Source organism: Silurus meridionalis, chromosome 16, assembly GCF_014805685.1.
Source record: "Silurus meridionalis isolate SWU-2019-XX chromosome 16, ASM1480568v1, whole genome shotgun sequence".
In the NCBI taxonomy this organism is placed as follows: Eukaryota; Metazoa; Chordata; class Actinopteri; order Siluriformes; family Siluridae; genus Silurus; species Silurus meridionalis.
The window spans coordinates 5,434,128-5,452,361 of record NC_060899.1 but is presented as its reverse complement, the minus strand read 5'-3'; the positions used below and the strand labels follow the sequence as shown (position 1 = coordinate 5,452,361).

General features: G+C 35.1%; 1 long non-coding RNA gene across 1 annotated transcript; it reads left to right on the top strand.

The window, feature by feature from the left end:
• Positions 1-1,418: 1,418 nt before the first annotated feature.
• LOC124399016 lies at positions 1,419-18,206 on the top strand. Its single transcript, XR_006928159.1, has 3 exons — positions 1,419-1,465; positions 17,019-17,069; positions 17,747-18,206. It is a non-coding gene; the product is annotated as an uncharacterized LOC124399016 (long non-coding RNA).
• The last annotated feature ends 28 nt before the right edge of the window (positions 18,207-18,234 follow it).

Below are 18,234 nucleotides of genomic sequence, written 5' to 3'. Positions count from 1 at the left end.
AATAATTGAAATGGGTATGAATTTGTTTTTGTTGTTGCCTAATAATTATGCACAGTAATAGTCACCTGCACACACAGATATCCCCCTAAAATAGCTAAAACTAAAAACTACTTCCAAAAATATTCAGCTTTGATATTAATGAGTTTTTTGTGTTCATTGAGAACATGGTTGTTGTTCAAATTAAATCCTCAAATAAAATTAATCCTCAAAAATACAACTTGCCTAATAATTCTGCACTCCCTGTATGAGCCATAGCCCAATGCATCCTTTACAAGGAGTCTGTCCTGCTCTGCCAAAGGCGAACCTAGTTATAATGTGTTGACTTTGCATGAGCAAAAGAGTCCAGCTATGTCTCAGCAAACTTTTTCCAGATGTGCATTACCATATACAGGGGTAGACACCACTCTCCTGAGTGTAAGTGCCATCTTGACTACATGTCCATGCACTATTGTACAGCTCTGGCAGATGGGTTTCCCTCAGGGAACTGTGAATGGGATGGGGCCAGCTGACATGATTCTGTCCAGGTTAAGAAGAGCCATTCCACCTCATGGAGCTATGATGGTTGATGAAGTTGACTGTTGCCATATTTTTTGAATAAACCAACACATACCTTTTGTGCCCCTGTGGAAACACACTGCTCCCTAGGCAGGTTGTTTGATGAGGCATAACTTCAAAGTGGACTCTATTCACTAGAAATGTCAAATATGAACCGCATATTAACATCAGTAACGGAGTAGTAACGGAGAATTACTACTACTACAAATTGGTCAGCATTTTTTAGTAAATATTGACAATTAATTGTTTTGCCTGCTTTAGGGAGCAGGCAACAAACACAATTTGTGTATTTATGCATTTTTCGAAGCTGCTTTTTTGACTAAATCTACTGATGCATCAGCATTTGAAAAGCATGCAGCTGGGTGTAGTACTTTGTTTTCTGAGAATGCCAGTCATGTGATGTAAACTGTTGGTGCAATATCCCCTTTTAAAGCTTTCAATAAAATCCTTGTACTGTTGCATAATGAGCTCAGTGCTATCGGTTGCCTAGCACCTTCAAATCCTACTTGGGACATTATTTTAAGAATGGCAACAATGGGTAGTTAAGAGCCTGTCAGTAGTGCATGTAAGGCAACCAGGGACTGTCCTGATTTTATCATTATCATTAATGAAGCCAGATGTCGATTCAACTTCTAAGGCACTGTCAGTTTAGAAGAGTGTCTTAGACATGGTGTAGACATTGCATCCTCAAGCTACTCAGATGATGAAGAATTACTAGTTTTCAGGGGTCTGGGACATACTTAAAAATAATTTTTTTAGAAAAGCTACACATCGTGAGGAGAGGTCGGCCACCCACAGCTAGCTTGCCTCAGGAAAGGGTTTGTTCTCCACTTCTAGACCAGTGAATTTGAGCGGTACCACTGGCTTACAGCCTCTGAGGAGTGGAGCAAATTATAAGTATGTATCTCTGGTGAGTAGGTTGTATTTTATTTACATTTTTTATGTTTTTGTCATGTTATTAGACAAATAATGATTCTAAACTGCTCCCGATGATGTAGGTGGCACAGTTGCCATGGTAGTGTAGAGGTTTGGAGTTGTCTTAACTGGGTTTCATGCTTTAGTAAAATGATATTCAACCTCCATATGTGAAATGCCTCTCTCTCTCTGCAATGATGCTCGTTGTGATATTGTGTTTTTGTACAGTATCAATGGGTTTTATAATCTTGATGTGATAGTGGTGGTATTAAGAGGAGGATTACGTCGGGTAAGTCTCCACTGAAAGCCCAGGTACCAAATGCACTGCTAGTTTGCTATCTAACACTATTTCCAGAGAAATAAGAAGGGCTCTGTAAAAGGACATGAGCTTTTTACTTATCAGTTTCATCTCATTCATTCAAGCTGTTTAGCAAATAGCTACAAATGGTTTACATTTGCTCTGATGTATGAGGTGAGTAGAAGAAAAGAAAATATGGGTGTATAATAGTGGTATTTATTGCAAAACTGTATCATATGTCACAATGTGACTGCACATGTGCAAAATGTAAAAAATAAATGACTGATTTGCCAAATTCTCCTGGATTAACCTCAGCATTGCAACAAAGAACAATATAGATTTTCTTAAAGCTATGAACAAACAACAAAGAGTAAAAGGAGAAAATGAAAATAAAGGCCAGGAAAATAAAATTTGTAACAATATTGACTCAACAGATTGTGTGGATCTGCATGTAAAGACACAGGTAACGACTCAGGCTCACTCATGCTATGAATGAGGCATTTGTTGAGGTATCTTAACGGTATTTCTGTTTATCCGTTAGTATACACCTCATGTGTTAAAAAGACAGTATGGTGCTGAGAGGGTTCTGTTATAGAAAAAGGCCACATACTCAGGTTATGCTTATATATGCATATATACTATTTTAATGCAGTCATGTAGTCTCTCTCTCTCACTTGCTCTCTCTCTCTTTCTCTCTCTCTTTCTCCCTCACACACATATACACACACACACACACACACACACACACACACACACACACACACACACACACACACACACACACACACACAGAATTAGAATTTTTCAGCTGTGAATGTAGTCTTTCAACCCAGAGAAAAGTGCAGGATGACAACAATACTTTATTAACAGCTTACTGGCCATGAGTGTAATTGATATTCAGAATAGAAGTATGCAGGAAAAATAAAAGTTGAACCTACTTTCTATTTGAGGTGACAGCAAGCTCAGTTTGAACATTTTAACAGGTTTAAGCCACAAGCTTCACACATTTGCCAGGAGCTTGTCAGGGTGTTGTTTGTATACACTGAATTCATACAAACTCATTTTATTTATGCAGTCTTAATTTCTATGTGTGAAAATGCTAAGATGATGTGCAAATAAGTAGCTAAATATAGCAGAAGTAAAGAAAACACATTTACCCACTTTATACGTCACTGGGTTTTCCATTGTGCAACATTTACTGAATTCAAGTCTCAATAAACTGTAAATAATTCGCCTTTTTTTTTTTTTTTTTTTGGTGTCATACAGAACATCAACTGTCAACAAAGGATTAAACAAATAAAATAAAACCCACTTATTTTGATAAGCATACATTGATTTAACATCATATCCCTTGGAACATAAGCAGCTATTTACCCAGTCATCTGAAGGCTATAACCGTATATTTTTACCCTCAAATATATAGTTTTCCCTCCAGGATATTCCAATCAGTTCTTTTGAAAAGGCCAATGATAGATCACTGATTCATAATTCAACACTGCCACCCATGGATGACCCTCTCAAATAACTAAACCAAAGCACAATCGCTTTCGGCTTCCTTTCCATCCCTCTGTGCCTCTGTTTCCATGGAAACTGTTTTCAACGTGGAGAGAGCAACGTGGCCGGATATACTAGCTGATATTTCCCAGCATACTGGCCATGAGTGTAATTGATATTCAGAATAGAAGTATGCAGGAAAAATAAAAGTTGAACCTACTTTCTATTTGAGGTGACAGCAAGCTCAGTTTGAACATTTTAACAGGTTTAAGCCACAAGCTTCACACATTTGCCAGGAGCTTGTCAGGGTGTTGTTTGTATACACTGAATTCATACAAACTCATTTTATTTATGCAGTCTTAATTTCTATGTGTGAAAATGCTAAGATGATGTGCAAATAAGTAGCTAAATATAGCAGAAGTAAAGAAAACACATTTACCCACTTTATACGTCACTGGGTTTTCCATTGTGCAACATTTACTGAATTCAAGTCTCAATAAACTGTAAATAATTCGCCTTTTTTTTTTTTTTTGGTGTCATACAGAACATCAACTGTCAACAAAGGATTAAACAAATAAAATAAAACCCACTTATTTTGATAAGCATACATTGATTTAACATCATATCCCTTGGAACATAAGCAGCTATTTACCCAGTCATCTGAAGGCTATAACCGTATATTTTTACCCTCAAATATATAGTTTTCCCTCCAGGATATTCCAATCAGTTCTTTTGAAAAGGCCAATGATAGATCACTGATTCATAATTCAACACTGCCACCCATGGATGACCCTCTCAAATAACTAAACCAAAGCACAATCGCTTTCGGCTCCCTTTCCATCCCTCTGTGCCTCTGTTTCCATGGAAACTGTTTTCAACGTGGAGAGAGCAACGTGGCCGGATATACTAGCTGATATTTCCCAGCATACATTGCTGCTGATGGAGACAGAGCCTATTGGGTGATCTAGCATAACAAGCAAGTTCAATAAGTTGAAACTTATAGTAATCGGTAACTCATAGTAAGCATTGGTTACCTTCCGTGAAACCCCTACACCCTCTACAATTTATTTATTTATTAATTATGTATAAAACATTGAGACAATACTTTCATTCTCTGCTTTCATCAACACATTCTAGTATATGCCTTATTCTTCACCTACATGGTGCATGACATTGCTATGTGAAAATGATTGCAATATCTTGCATATTTTTCAGAATGAAAGAAAACTATGTTTTTCCCCAAAGCTAATCTGCCATGAAACCAATAAAATGTAGTATATTTTTTCAAAAACTTAATTACATACTTTTATGGACAAAAAAAGTACACTCTCTAAAATTCTGGTTTTAAAAAAATCACCTGGTCCTTAGTATGTCTTAAATTAGGTAAATACAACCTCAGATAAATATATTACATTGTATTTTTTTAAATAAAAATCAAGCCGAAATAAAGAAATGAACACTTATGATACATAATGATGCTTGCAGAACCACCTTAAGCAACAATAACTTGAAGTAATCATGTTCTAAATGACTTTATCAGTCTCTCACATCACTGTGGAGGAATTCTGACTCATTCTTCTTTAAAACATTGTTACAGTTCATTAAAGATTGTGACTGTTTGTTTATTCACAGCAATCGTCAGGTCTTGACATGACATTTTAGTTGGGTTAGGACTTTTTCACCGGCCATTCCAACAACTTGATTCTGTTCATTTTAAGCAATTCTGCTGTAGATTTTCCTGGTGTACTTGTGATCGTTGTTTTTTTTTTTTTTGCATGACCCAATTTCGGCACATGACCCAATTTCGGCACAATATTTGACACTTGACTTTGACTTGCCCAGGTCCTGTGGCTGCAAAACAACTGTCATTTGACAGTTGGTATTTGTTGGTATTTGGACAGTAGGTGTTTGTTCTAATATGCTGTGTTTTTCAGAAGTCTTCTGGTTTGTTCAGATGCAAACTTTGCAAACCTCAGACATGCTGCCATATTTTTGTTTGAGAAAATAGGCTTTTTCTTGGCAACCCATCCAAACAACCCATACTGGTTCAGTCTTTTTCTAATTGTACTGTCATGAACTTTAACATTTAACATGCTAACTGAAGCCGGTAGTGATATAACTCTTGGGTTTTTGTAATGTCTTTGGGCATTGTGTAGTCTGACCTTGGAGTGAATTTTCTGGGACATCGACTCATGGAAAGATTGGTAATTGTCTTAAATGTTTTGCTATTGTGAATGATAATCTTACTGTAGAATGCTCAATTTTATATCGTTTGAAAATGGCCTTATAACCTTTCCCAGATTGCCTTTCTAAGATCACGGCTTGGTGTTGTGTTAACACACGCCTGAATGCCCCAGACCATTTGTTGTGATGATTATCAATTAATAAAGCATTTAATTAGCAGCACCTGTACCAGCACTCTTAATTTTATAGAAGAATTAAGGGTGTAGTTAGATTTTCACACATGGATTATCCATTTTGGGTTTATTTAAAATGTAAAATAAATGTCAAATAAATCATTACATGGTGTACTATTCTTGTGTTGTTGTTCATCTGAAGCTGTATTTACCTAATTTTAAGTCCTGCTAAAGCCCAGATGTCCTGACATAAAATAATCCATTTTCACATGACAGTATAATATATTTACATATTTAGCTAATGATACAATTCTACAATAAAGACTGACGGATACAAAATGCAGTTTTACATGGTTTCTTGTCAGATGTAGGGTTTACTGAAACATCACACTGTAAAGGTTACATTTAAAATAAAATAGGAAATCAATGGCATTTTGTATGTCTGACATTTTGCCTTCACATTTTAACAGGAGACTTGTTTGTCATGAAATGGAATGAAAAATAATACACATCTATTGATTGATTAGTCTTTTCTAATTGTAAAAGTGAGCGTAGTTGGTGTTTTTCAATAACAATGGAATCCATTAAACTATTCTATTCTGAGCCTATAAAATATCATAAAATACTTATTTTACAGACGTTTACACTATTTATGTTTTACACTATTTGAAATAATTCAAAATGGAATGCTGTTTAAACATAGCTAACTGGTATAATGCAATTTGGGTTGAATCTTTAAAAAATGTTCTTTCTATTTTTCGATGTTTGATAGCAGAAAATGAGCAAATATATTTATACATATTACATGAGCATATAAGGTAGCATTGCATAAACATTGCCCAGTGTGCCAAAGACAGGTATAGTATCTACTATCCAAATCAGGATAAAGTGCTTGATAAATATGAATTAATTACTCTATCAAAAATGTTCTTACTTTACAAAATATGTTCTTGCACATATATAAATAAATAAAAAATACACATAAAACTTACAACATTTACCATCATATAGTGATTTCAAGTCACCATTTTCTTGCATTAACATTAGCAGGTTTACTTTGTATTTACAATTGGCAGAGCAATATTCAAATTAAAATAAACACAAATATGCAGAGTACAACATGAAATGCTGTTATTGAATGTGGCAAAGAAAATAACATTATAAAGAATTGACATTGAACTTCTTGTGCAACATGTCCACCCTCTAGTGCTACGTGTTTTGATTGAGGACCCGAAATGCCTCTGAAAAGAAACTCTTCTGAACCATTCTTTCTGTGCTGGCCTTTAGGTAGTGGTAGTACTTCTCTGAAGTACTAACAGATAAAAGAGTCTATTGTTCGGATAGCTAAGTTCTGCCACTTGCTTCAAGGCTTTAATCCACCCCCACTTGCTGTAGATACACTGCAATTCAGGAAGGCAGGATGGTGAAAAATAAAACTGAATCAAAATAAACAGAAAGGTTGAAAATGTTGAAACATGATACATCTGCATAACTCTGACACTGGACCTTTGAGCTGATTATGACATATTTGACAGGAAAATAATTTATAATCTGCACCATGTGAATTTATACTGCACAATATTTTAATTATGTTCAGTAGACATGACAGAATACATATTGAAGAGAAATCAGTGCACACACAAAATACCTGCAATAACTGCAATAGTGTTCAATGAAACTAATTTTTGTTTAGTAAATATAAATTGAAATTGTACATTATATTTAGTTTATACTTCAACTGGCAAAAATACACTATATTTCGAAAAATATTGGGTCACCTGTTTAAAAGTATGATATTTTGAGCATTGCTTTCCACATATAGTCCCAATTTGCTCCTATAATAATTTCCACTCTTCTGGGAAGATGTTCCACTAGATTTTGGAGTGTGCTTATGGATATTTGTGTTCATCAGCTACAAAAGTATTATGAAAGGCAGGTACTGATGAAGGAAAGGAGGCCTCGGGTGCAGTCAGCTTTCTAATTCATCCCAAAGGTGTTCAGTAGGAATGAGATCAGAGCTATATAGCAGGCCACTCAAGATCTTCCTCTCCAAAGCATGTAAAGCAGATCTTCAAGGAGCTCACTTTATGCACAGGTGCAGTGCCATGCTGGAACAGGTTTGGGTTTCCATGTTCAAGGGAATGCAAAATTGTATTATACTGCATCTAAAGACGTCCTGTAGAATTGAGTGCTTACAGCTTTGTGGTAACAGTTTGGAAAAGAACCACATATAGAAGTACATTCTAAAACTTTTCTGCTCAGTACAATTGTACTGTGATTATATGACTTATTACATTCTTCCTGGCAGCTCTTCCACATCTCTTATCAATAAGGAATTTTCACTCACAGAACTATAACTGACTGAATGGTTTTTTTTTTCATTCTGTGTGAACTCTACAGAACGTTGTGTGTGAAAATCCTAGGAGATCAGCTGTTTTCAAAATACTTAAACCAGCCTATCGATTTGATGTTATGTGCAACTGGCACATGCTTTTCTTACTGGATAACTGCATAAATATGCAGGTGTAAAGGTGTTCCTATTAAAGTGGACATTGAATGCATATTATGCAAATCCATTCTTGCATCACACTCAAATATGATCATTAGGAATCCGGGAATATGATCATAAATACAATAACTGATCTATTCTAAAAGAGTAATTAAAGTGTTAGTGGCTGAGATGTGACAGTTTTAATAAAAGCCACATGCAGGTTTACAAAGAAGTAGAAAAGACTAAAAGAACTGAACTTAAATAGAGCGATTAGTCACAACTTTGAGAAGCCACTTACTGTACCAGGTATAAGTGGTGCGTAGGCTGTGGTGAAAGTATCTGTGGCCCTGGGAGTCTTGGCAATTTGGGCATCCCACACAGGTGCATTAGCAAAGGGTCTGAAGTGGATTTTAATGAATGTTTGCATGCATATACTGCCTTTGATGTAAAAATAAAATAAGATTCAGGAGAGCAAGTATTATGTAATTCGATGTAATTCTAATGTTCAGACAGCTTAGCATTGCTCTTACACCCTTTATACTTTTGTTCATTCATAATTATAAGACAAAAGTACTACTGATTAAAATAGAGTGATTACGTTTGTGGATGTGTTTAACTCCTGTTTTATTTCAAAAATGCTCAATGGATGTAAAATGACAATAACATTTAATATCCTTAATTCTAGATGCTTCATCAGTAGAGTTTTTATGCAGTTCAAATACACATATCCTATTTTTTCCAAACCAGCAATGAGCTAAATGATTGCAAAAAGCATGTTGTGCACATATTTGTGTGAAAAAGAGAAAGGGGCAGAGAGCGAACCATGGATTCCAACATGTACTGTGAAATTCTGAAGCAGAACATGATGCCCATCCTTCAGAAACTGGGCCGTTTTTCAACATGATAATGATCCCAAACACACTATGGGGCAACTGTGGGGCATTATGTAGAAGTGAAGAAGGATCCCATCAACAACCTGTGCAGCTCTGGTGAATTCCTTGCCCAGGAGGTTTAAGGCAGTGCTAGATAATAGTGGTGCTCACACAAAATACTGATACTTTACACATAGTTTTGACATGTTCACTTAGGGTGTACTCACTTTTGTTGCCAGCTATTTCGCAGTAATGGCTGTATGTTAAGTTATTTTTTAGCAGACAGTAAATCTATACTGCTATACAAGATGCACAATGACTACTTTAAAATTTATCCAATTTTTATTTCTATAGTATTGTCCCTTGAGAAGAAATACTAAAATGGTTGCTGAAATGTGTGGCGTGTATTCATTTTTGTGAGATAAGAATATTGGTGTAAATCTGAATGGTTTACAGGACAAAAGGTACATTCGATAATTAATGAATTGTAGCATGCTAGGTGCAAATGCTAGGCTTTTGTGATTTGTCCATCTTGATAAATAAAGCAACTTTCTGATAAGTTGGGTTTTTAAACAGTGATTTATGGAAGCGTTTAGTCAGTTTACACATCTGTCTTGTAATGTGTTCTCTGGCCTGTAAATTCTGACACAATGGCAGAAAAAGGCAGAAAAATCAATTCTGACATTTAATTCAAACAAAAATCTTTATGTTCCCTTTAATTTCATAATGTTAGTCATTGAATTTTTTTCACTCAGGTAAAAAGTGGCTTTTTTACACATTCCAGCAATACAGGCCACCAATGTTAACCAGTTATATGGTATATACACTAACTATAGCCTGTTTTTAAATGTATGTATTTTTCATTTACATGTTGTTTAAGCCCAAAATTATCTCTGAAGTTAATGGTTTGTCCAAGTTCTTTTATAAACAGGAACATTATCCATTTGTACATTGTATCCAGTGAGAGCAGAAAGTCAGGGGGCATTGACAGTTGTAGGTTAAGAGTCTCACTTCAACAAATCCAAACCCTAATGCAAAGTCAAACTTAGGGTACAAGCAGTAGTCAGGCAAAGTACAATCAGAGTACATTTCCGGACTAAAGACATAGGCATAAAATAATTAACCAATACAGGAATCAGAACCAGGAGACATTATAGCAGCAAGCCTGACAGTTAAAAGTGGTAATACCAGATGCAGTAAAATAGTGAATAAAATCATTTTATTTCATGTAGATAAACACAAGGATTTGACAATATTTAATATTTATTTGATTTTGTGTTCTTGTGTGTACATTATGTGTTCTTAAATTAAAATCATATCATAATAGTCTCCATCTAATTTTCTTAGCATAAGCAGTGTAATTATATAGGGTTTATCATGATGCTTACCGTAAAATAAAACTGAGGCAAAACGCCAGATAGGATTTCTAGTATTTCTAATTTGGTTCTTAATGCAACCAGCTCACAAGTGCATTCAGCTAAATAAGATGTTTTTTTTTTTTTACTGGAATCTCAAAAGACTGTATTGAATATAGTAAGAGTAATTAGGAGCTTAATGACGATAGTGTCAGGCAGTGACAGCTGTGTTTATATCAGTAGGACAGACAATGGAATGAGAGAAGACCTTAAAAGGCAACAAAAGGCAAAATGTCCCTTCTATGACTGGGGAGAAAGAAAACAGGATAGTGGCTGAGCGCTCAGAATACTGATTCTTATTATTTCTTCTTATTATTTCTTATGATTTCTCTAGATGATTTAAATAATATAATATAATATAATATAATATAATATAATATAATATAATATAATATAATATAATATAATATAATATAATATAATATAATATAATATAATATAATATAATATAATGGGGCTGCAAATGTCTTACATAAAGTTACATTTTTTAAGCCAAAGCAAAATGTGACAGTTGTTTTCACACCAGGACTGGGGGGCAATGCCTTGATGGTTTAGAAAGAAACCTAAACACTACTTGGTGGCATTTGCCTTTTTACCTGCCAAAAGCAATTACAAAACTGGCAATCATAGTTACTGGCACGAAAAGTGTCATTAGAGGGGCTGACACCCTTTTTTTTATTTTCCCCACTCAGTATCACTATCAATACTATCTGTTCTTCAAGACCTTGTGCCTGATTCCTCTACCCAACTGCCTTAAAAACAGTCATGTGTTCTGATACTTCAGCATCCCTGTGGTCATTGTACCTGACAGGGGCACTCATTTCAGGTTATGTGTATGGACCAACTTCATAAAAAAGCTGGGATTTATGGTCAGTCTACCATTATGCTGTCGAAATACAAACAAAAGGGCAAGTTGGTCAGGTAAACCAGGAGATGAGCAGATTCCTAAGAAACTTCTGTGAAGAGAGCTAAGATGTTCTGTTATGGAGGAACATTTTCTTACTTCACTGTGTATAGCATCAGCTATATCAGGTTGAAATGACAATAAAAGCTTCTTGACTTGACTTGATGATAATTCGTCTTGATCAAAACACCTATCCCTGTCCCTGTGGAATGCTAACCCCAGATAATCCCCTGCAAAGTTATTGTTCTGTCTGAGTACCAATGTGGAAAATTTTAGCATCAACTGCTTCATATGCAATAGGAAATCTTAAAAAAATAAAATGTGTGCTCTGTTTGTCAGCAGGTTATTAAAAGAAGCCTAGATACCTACATTAGGACTACGGATCAGACTTCATATCAGAGAGAATTATATAAAAGATATTGTGAAAGTAGTACGGTATTATGTGTATGCCACATGTGTTTATCCACAACTCTAATTGCTGTCTTTATTCTCCATGACAAATGGCTTTTAAATGATCAGTGGTAATTATGGCACAAAGGCCACTGCATTGTTTGTTTGTTTTTTTGTGTGTGTGTGTGTGTGTGTGTGTGTGTGCGTGTGTGTGTGTGTAAGAGAGATATGTAGTTTTAAAATGTATGCATGCTTCAATGTTCAAGCTCTAGCAAAACACCAGACTGTACAAATCAGCAAATATTTGCTATTGTGGGTATAGTAAATTAACCAAATGTCACAAATGCTTTATACAGTGTGCATTCTTCTAATTAGAATTGCACACCATCTATTACTATAAAATATGACTGTTCAGAAAATGTCTCTTTCTATGCATTAGTCATTTACTTACTCAGTATGCTGCTAGTTTGAGAGGGGCTGACATTTATAGATATATTTTTTTGCTCATAGTGTTCTTGTCTAAACACAAAACGAAGGCAGCATAAACCTTAAATGTCCTCTGGAAGCTTTTACAATAACAGCGGAATGGTTTCCAAATGCCATCTAGGGGCATGTAGCAGCAGAGAGCTTCAATCATCTACACAATAACACACGACACCCAGCAGCAGCTTCATGATACACCTTAATTTACATAACACAGACTTTGTGTTGAAGTCCTTGCAAGATTATGCTCAACAAATCTGTGGAAATGTATTCAGGTTTCTGCTGAATAAATTGCTTGCTTCTTTCTCATTGCAAAAACGAAGGAAGTTCATACCATCGACTAGATTATAATGAAGCTCTCTTGATGAGAACCTTTACACCATGCTTTTAAAAAATGTAAGCTATATAGTGGTAACCAGGGGCAGGCCGTCTGGGCTAGCAAGGCCTGCAAAATCCCTGACATCCGTTTTACTATATTTTTGTTAATGAATAATGAATAATTTATGAATTCTTTTTTCCCCAATAGAATAATTTTCTTCTAGGAGTGATCCCAAATAGTCTAAGATTCAATGCTATCGAAGATTCGGGAGGAGGAGCCTGATTCCACTAACATTCTCACAGTCGAATCTTTACAGAGGTGTTATGAAACAAGGATTATGCCATTTTGGTTATATGCGGGTGCTCAATGTCTGATTTAAGTTTTTTTTCCCCATTAAATAAATATACAGCCTATTATGATAATGTTGTAAATAAAATATGGGAAAATAAAGAAGTTTTTAATAAATATTTGTACGTCTGTAAATAAATCCATCTGCCCCTGTGACATATTTAAGTTTCACTTTCAATGATCTGTGACTGACACAGAAAAATATTCTGTAAAGGTATATTCTTTTCTAATTTAAATCTGTAAATTAATGTTTAACTGTTTTTCAGTGCATAGATGTTGCGCTGTACTTAGTGCCCCTGCCGGCCAAACACACCCATACACACAAACATGATTCGACTATCTGTTGACTATAGGCATGACTTGACAAATCTGAATTGACTATGTAAATCCTTAGTCAAGGACAGCCCTATTCTCTTTATTTCATAGCTTTTCTCATGGGTTCACTGCTTCTAGGAATGTCTGTTTATGTTTGACAGTGTCAAAGGAATCAAAAGGCCTTAAGAATCAAAAGTGCAGGTGCCTATAGCGTAAAGTACATGCAGCCTGAAGGCTGTTGCAATAACTAATCAGATTTCAAGCTGACGGCACTGGGGCCATCAAGCAGGTGTACAGTAGTGTCTGCATTTTCACGTTCTTTGATTGGATGGTCAGAGCGCGTACTAGTCAGAGCCAGCAAACTGAAACTGTAGCAAACTGCAAAAGCTCAAATATATTTGTCTAATTATTAATAGCTGTTTTTTCATTCCACAATGACTGACCAAGGAGAAGCATTAAAAAATAAACTTCATGGGGAAAGATCAGCCAAAACACTTCAAACAGTTCTTAAAGCTTTTTCATGAACCACTTAATCTTTTGTGTTTTCTTTCCTTTCGAATTTGCACAATAAAACACAATTATCATTAATTTAAAATCCACAGGAAAACAGTAATGCACAGATAAAATACACAAAGTTAATGAGGTTAATATTGATGCTTCTGCTAGAGATGATATATGGGAAGCAGCTGTAGCTGCAGTAAAAGGAGACTTGTTGAATTGTGTTATTTGGGTTACTTCTTCAGTAGTGGCCTTTATTCTTGATGCAGCACTCGGTTATACTGCGTTTCTATATCATATTGATGTTTTCTATAGTCGTGGCATCATCATGATATTACGAAGAGGTGAATTGATCAGGGCAGGACACCACTGAAAGCCTAGGTGTGAAATGCACAGCGTGCCACTGGTGATAACAAATGGTGAAGTTTTTAGTTTGGTTATAACACATGGCCAAGTCATTTTTAACTATCCTCCAGAAAACATATTTTATCAAGCAATACAAATGTTTGAATCAGGAATCTGCATAAACAGAGTACATGAAGAGAATTTTATGAAGTTATCATCCTGAATTATTATCTTTTCCTTTGTTGTTCAATCAACACAAACTCACTGGCTATGGCATAAAGACCAACATTACTGCAGTCAGTATTGCAAGATTAATGATACTCAGGTAAAATATCTTCCCACATGAAGGAAAAAAAAAACTCTCTATCATCTACCTGAAAACAAGCCAGATCTTAATCTTACTAATCGGGATTGCATGTTGATTAGTAAAAAGACTAATGAAAAAGGTCAATATGGGAAGTAGTAGCTCAACAGTTAAAACTCTATGTTACTGATTGGATGGTTAGGGGCTCAAACCTCATCACTGACAAGCTGCCACTCTTGGGCCCTTGAGCAAGGCCCTTAACCCTTTCTGCTCCGGGGTGCTGCATCATGGCTGACCCTGCGCTTTGACCCCAGATTCCTAAGATATATGAAGAAAGAATTTCACTGTTCTGTTTTGTATATTTAACAAATAAAAGGGATCATTTCTTTTACTGTGTTAATTAATTAGGAAAAAAATGTATAACCAAAAACTTTATTTATTTAAGATTCATCTACAGGAAATCCAAATTTGTACACATACTGTGTATGCATATTACCTACATTTTAGAGGAGAAGCTTTGAAACTAACCTGAGCATAATAGAAAAGATACTGTCAGAAAGATTACATCATGTAGTGTCGCATGCATATGCTATGCCAGACACAACCTTCTTTCTAAGTAGATCTTCATTTGTAAATAAATTATGTGGCCAAGGTTTTGTGGACACCTGGCCATCACACACATTTTTTTTCTTCTTTCAGCTACTGTCATTAAACATCAATAAATATTCATAACACTCCCTACTCTCCTGCAGATTTGCTTTGGTGGCTTAGGGCTGCAATTGCCATGAACAGGTTTTTCACTGAAATCTCCATCACTAAAATCAATCAAATTACCAGCAGGTTTTGGGGAGAAAAAAATATGCAGACAAACAGAACTGAACACATACCTGAGATTAAGAAGTGTTTTGTATATGTGAGAACATTTAATGCTTTCTCTTGTGTCCTATGTCAATATTTATACAATTAGATTGGCACAAAAATCCAAATCTAAGTGTAAGGCTAGCTCTCTCCCCCTACAAACCTGTATCTTTTTATAGTGAGCAAATAGACATGGAAACTCACACCTCTGAAGCCTCTTTTTCAGCATATTTTTAGTATAATAGTATAAACTGCAAAATAAAACCCACTGAAATCCACTTAGTAAATCTCAAATAAATGCCCATTATTAAAAAAAAAAAAAAAAAAAAATCACATTTCAGTCACATTCAAATGTTTACAGATGATTTGATGTGAGTACAGTAGCTTCTTACGAACTGGATAATCCCACTGCCAACATTTTTTTCAGTTTATTACAAATAGTATTTTTCAAAAAAACATTAGACTCTTGTTTTCTGCACTCTAACGTACTCTTTCTCTTTCTCTCTGTGTTTGTGTGTGTGTGTGTGTGTGTGTGTGTGTATATGTGTGTGTGTGTGTGTGTGTGTGTGTGTTTGGGGGTAGATCTGTCAATTGAATTCAACTTTATTTCAAATGGCAAATGTTTACAAAAGTGCTGTACTCCAGGTTAAATTTCAACAACGATTGAAAAAGCACTTATAATGAGAGATTTTTAACACTAAAGAATAAAAAAAGAGTACAAAACAAAAGCAGTAAATAAGATAAGCTCATACTATAGATCTTAATAATCATAAAACAACTGGGAAAATAAAGGTTTTAGAGTGGGTTAATACATTTTCCACATTGAGGATTTCCTGTATAAAAATGATAAGCCACAATTTCTAAGGTTAAAAGTAGCCAATTAATCCAATTAGACATCAAAGCTGGTCAGCCTGTCTAGCCATTCAGAAATTTTCAATAAATAATAAATAAATACAAATCTTGAATTCTATTTTATACTTGACTGGCAGCCAACAAAAGTAGACCAAGAGAGAAGAGATGGGTTCATTTTTTATTTATTTTTTTGCATCTTGAACTAACTAAAGACAGGACAGGGTGGACTGACAAGACAACAAAGTAGAGGGAATTGCAATAATACATTTGAAAGTATCAATATCTTTTCATTTGGCAGAAATTCGTATTTGAAAATAGCTTTTTCCCACAACCATGTTGATCTGTTAGTCAAATTTTATGTAAGAGTCAAAAATAAAAGCAATTATTTTGACAGCAACACCTTTCAGCTAAAGTTCGAGCGGAGTCTGGACGACCAAATAGATACTGTATGCATAGTGGCTGTTTTGAGACAACCAGCAATAATAAATATCTGTAATACAGTTAAAGATACAGTATCTTGCATAACGTAATTTTCGCCAGGTTTCAATGGGAGAATTGTGTAGGAAATGTGTAGGAAATATTTTATTTATAAACAGGAAGCATCTACAAAGGGTCCAGAACAGGTAACTGCTGCTATAGAAGATAAGAAATGACCAATCTTCACAGATGATGTCCAGTCACTGAAATAATGGGCAAACCACTTCAGAACAATTTCTTGGATAAAATTTTAGTCATCACATACCACGATACAGTGTATCAAACACTGCACTGCTGTCTAATAAAATAAAATAAAAAAATCATTCTGTTTTGAATCTAAATCTAGAACTTTGGACACGTTGAGAAGTGCAAACTCTTGTGTATTCCAAAATGATACTGGAATTTATCCTAAATATAATTTTAATCTAGAAATGATTAAATCATTTTAAGTCATTAAAGTATGCTATAAGTGGGCTTTAACACTTAAGCTGCTGCAATAATAGTCTTTAAATTGCTTCCCTTCCACAGGCTCCGCTCACCATCTCTGTATCGAGTCTAGACAACACAAGAAGCATTATGGTAAGAGACAATCCTTTCTACCAGTGGTCTAAATAATATCAGAATCACTGACTTACATTTTAATCTATATCATTATAAATATGTTTCAGTAAATAAACAATTGTCCAATTATTTCAGAAACACATGGGTAACACCTATTTTTTTTTAAATAGGTGTTTAACTATATGTTAATTAAACTAAAGTCAATAAAATAATTTGCAACAAAGTCCCGCTCACTGACCCCCCAAAACACACCAGATTGTTCACATGATGCAAAACAAAGCATGATTCATCAAACACCTCCCATTCTGTCATTGCTCCACGGAAAAGCTTTGATGGTCACCTTCCTGGTAGAAGCTTTTGGCAGTGGACAGGGGTCAGCATGAGCTTTCTGACCAATTTGACCACTCAGAACTCAGTTTGAAAAACCACAATGTTTTATTTAAAACACTGTCAAAAGACAGATAATACTAAAGTAACAAAGAATTGTTTTAATTCATAGGTCTTATTCCAATACTCTTCTAGTAAATCCATAAGCACCAAAGTACGTTTGGTCAATTCAATTAGTATAAAATCTTACAAGAATTATAAAGAAATTGGAATTCTCCCTGTCCTTGAATTACTTTAAATATATATATATATTGTGTTCTGTTTATTACACCATATTGCCAGAGTTCTTACAGGTCAAACTGTCCCAGGTCCCATCTGCTGTTGGATCAGGGATCTCCAGACAGATGAGAGACAACAGCAGCTGTGACTAGGAAAAGAAGTCAGACAACTGGACCCTCAGTCCTACAGTACCACAAAGTTGTGTGCACTGACACCTTCTTTTCAGTCCATACACCAATTAATGTCTCTAAAATGAGCTTGGAAAGATCCTGTAGTTTGGAGATGACACAAGTGTAGTTGGCCTCAAAACTTATGGTGATGAGTCCCATAGTCAAGAGAGTGAAGCAGAGAAAGTTCCAACCGAATGATTCAGTTCTACACAGCGTTCAGGGAAACTAATTTATTTAAATGTTTTAAAACAAATAAAAGAGCTTGAGAACGTCCCTCTCTATTAGAATGATGGAGAGAAATGTCATTGCCATATGTTCGTAACAACGTTCGAATGATTGCATAGACAAATTTAGCAACAAATTAATACACATACATGAATACAAGAATACAGAAATGAACCAAGACA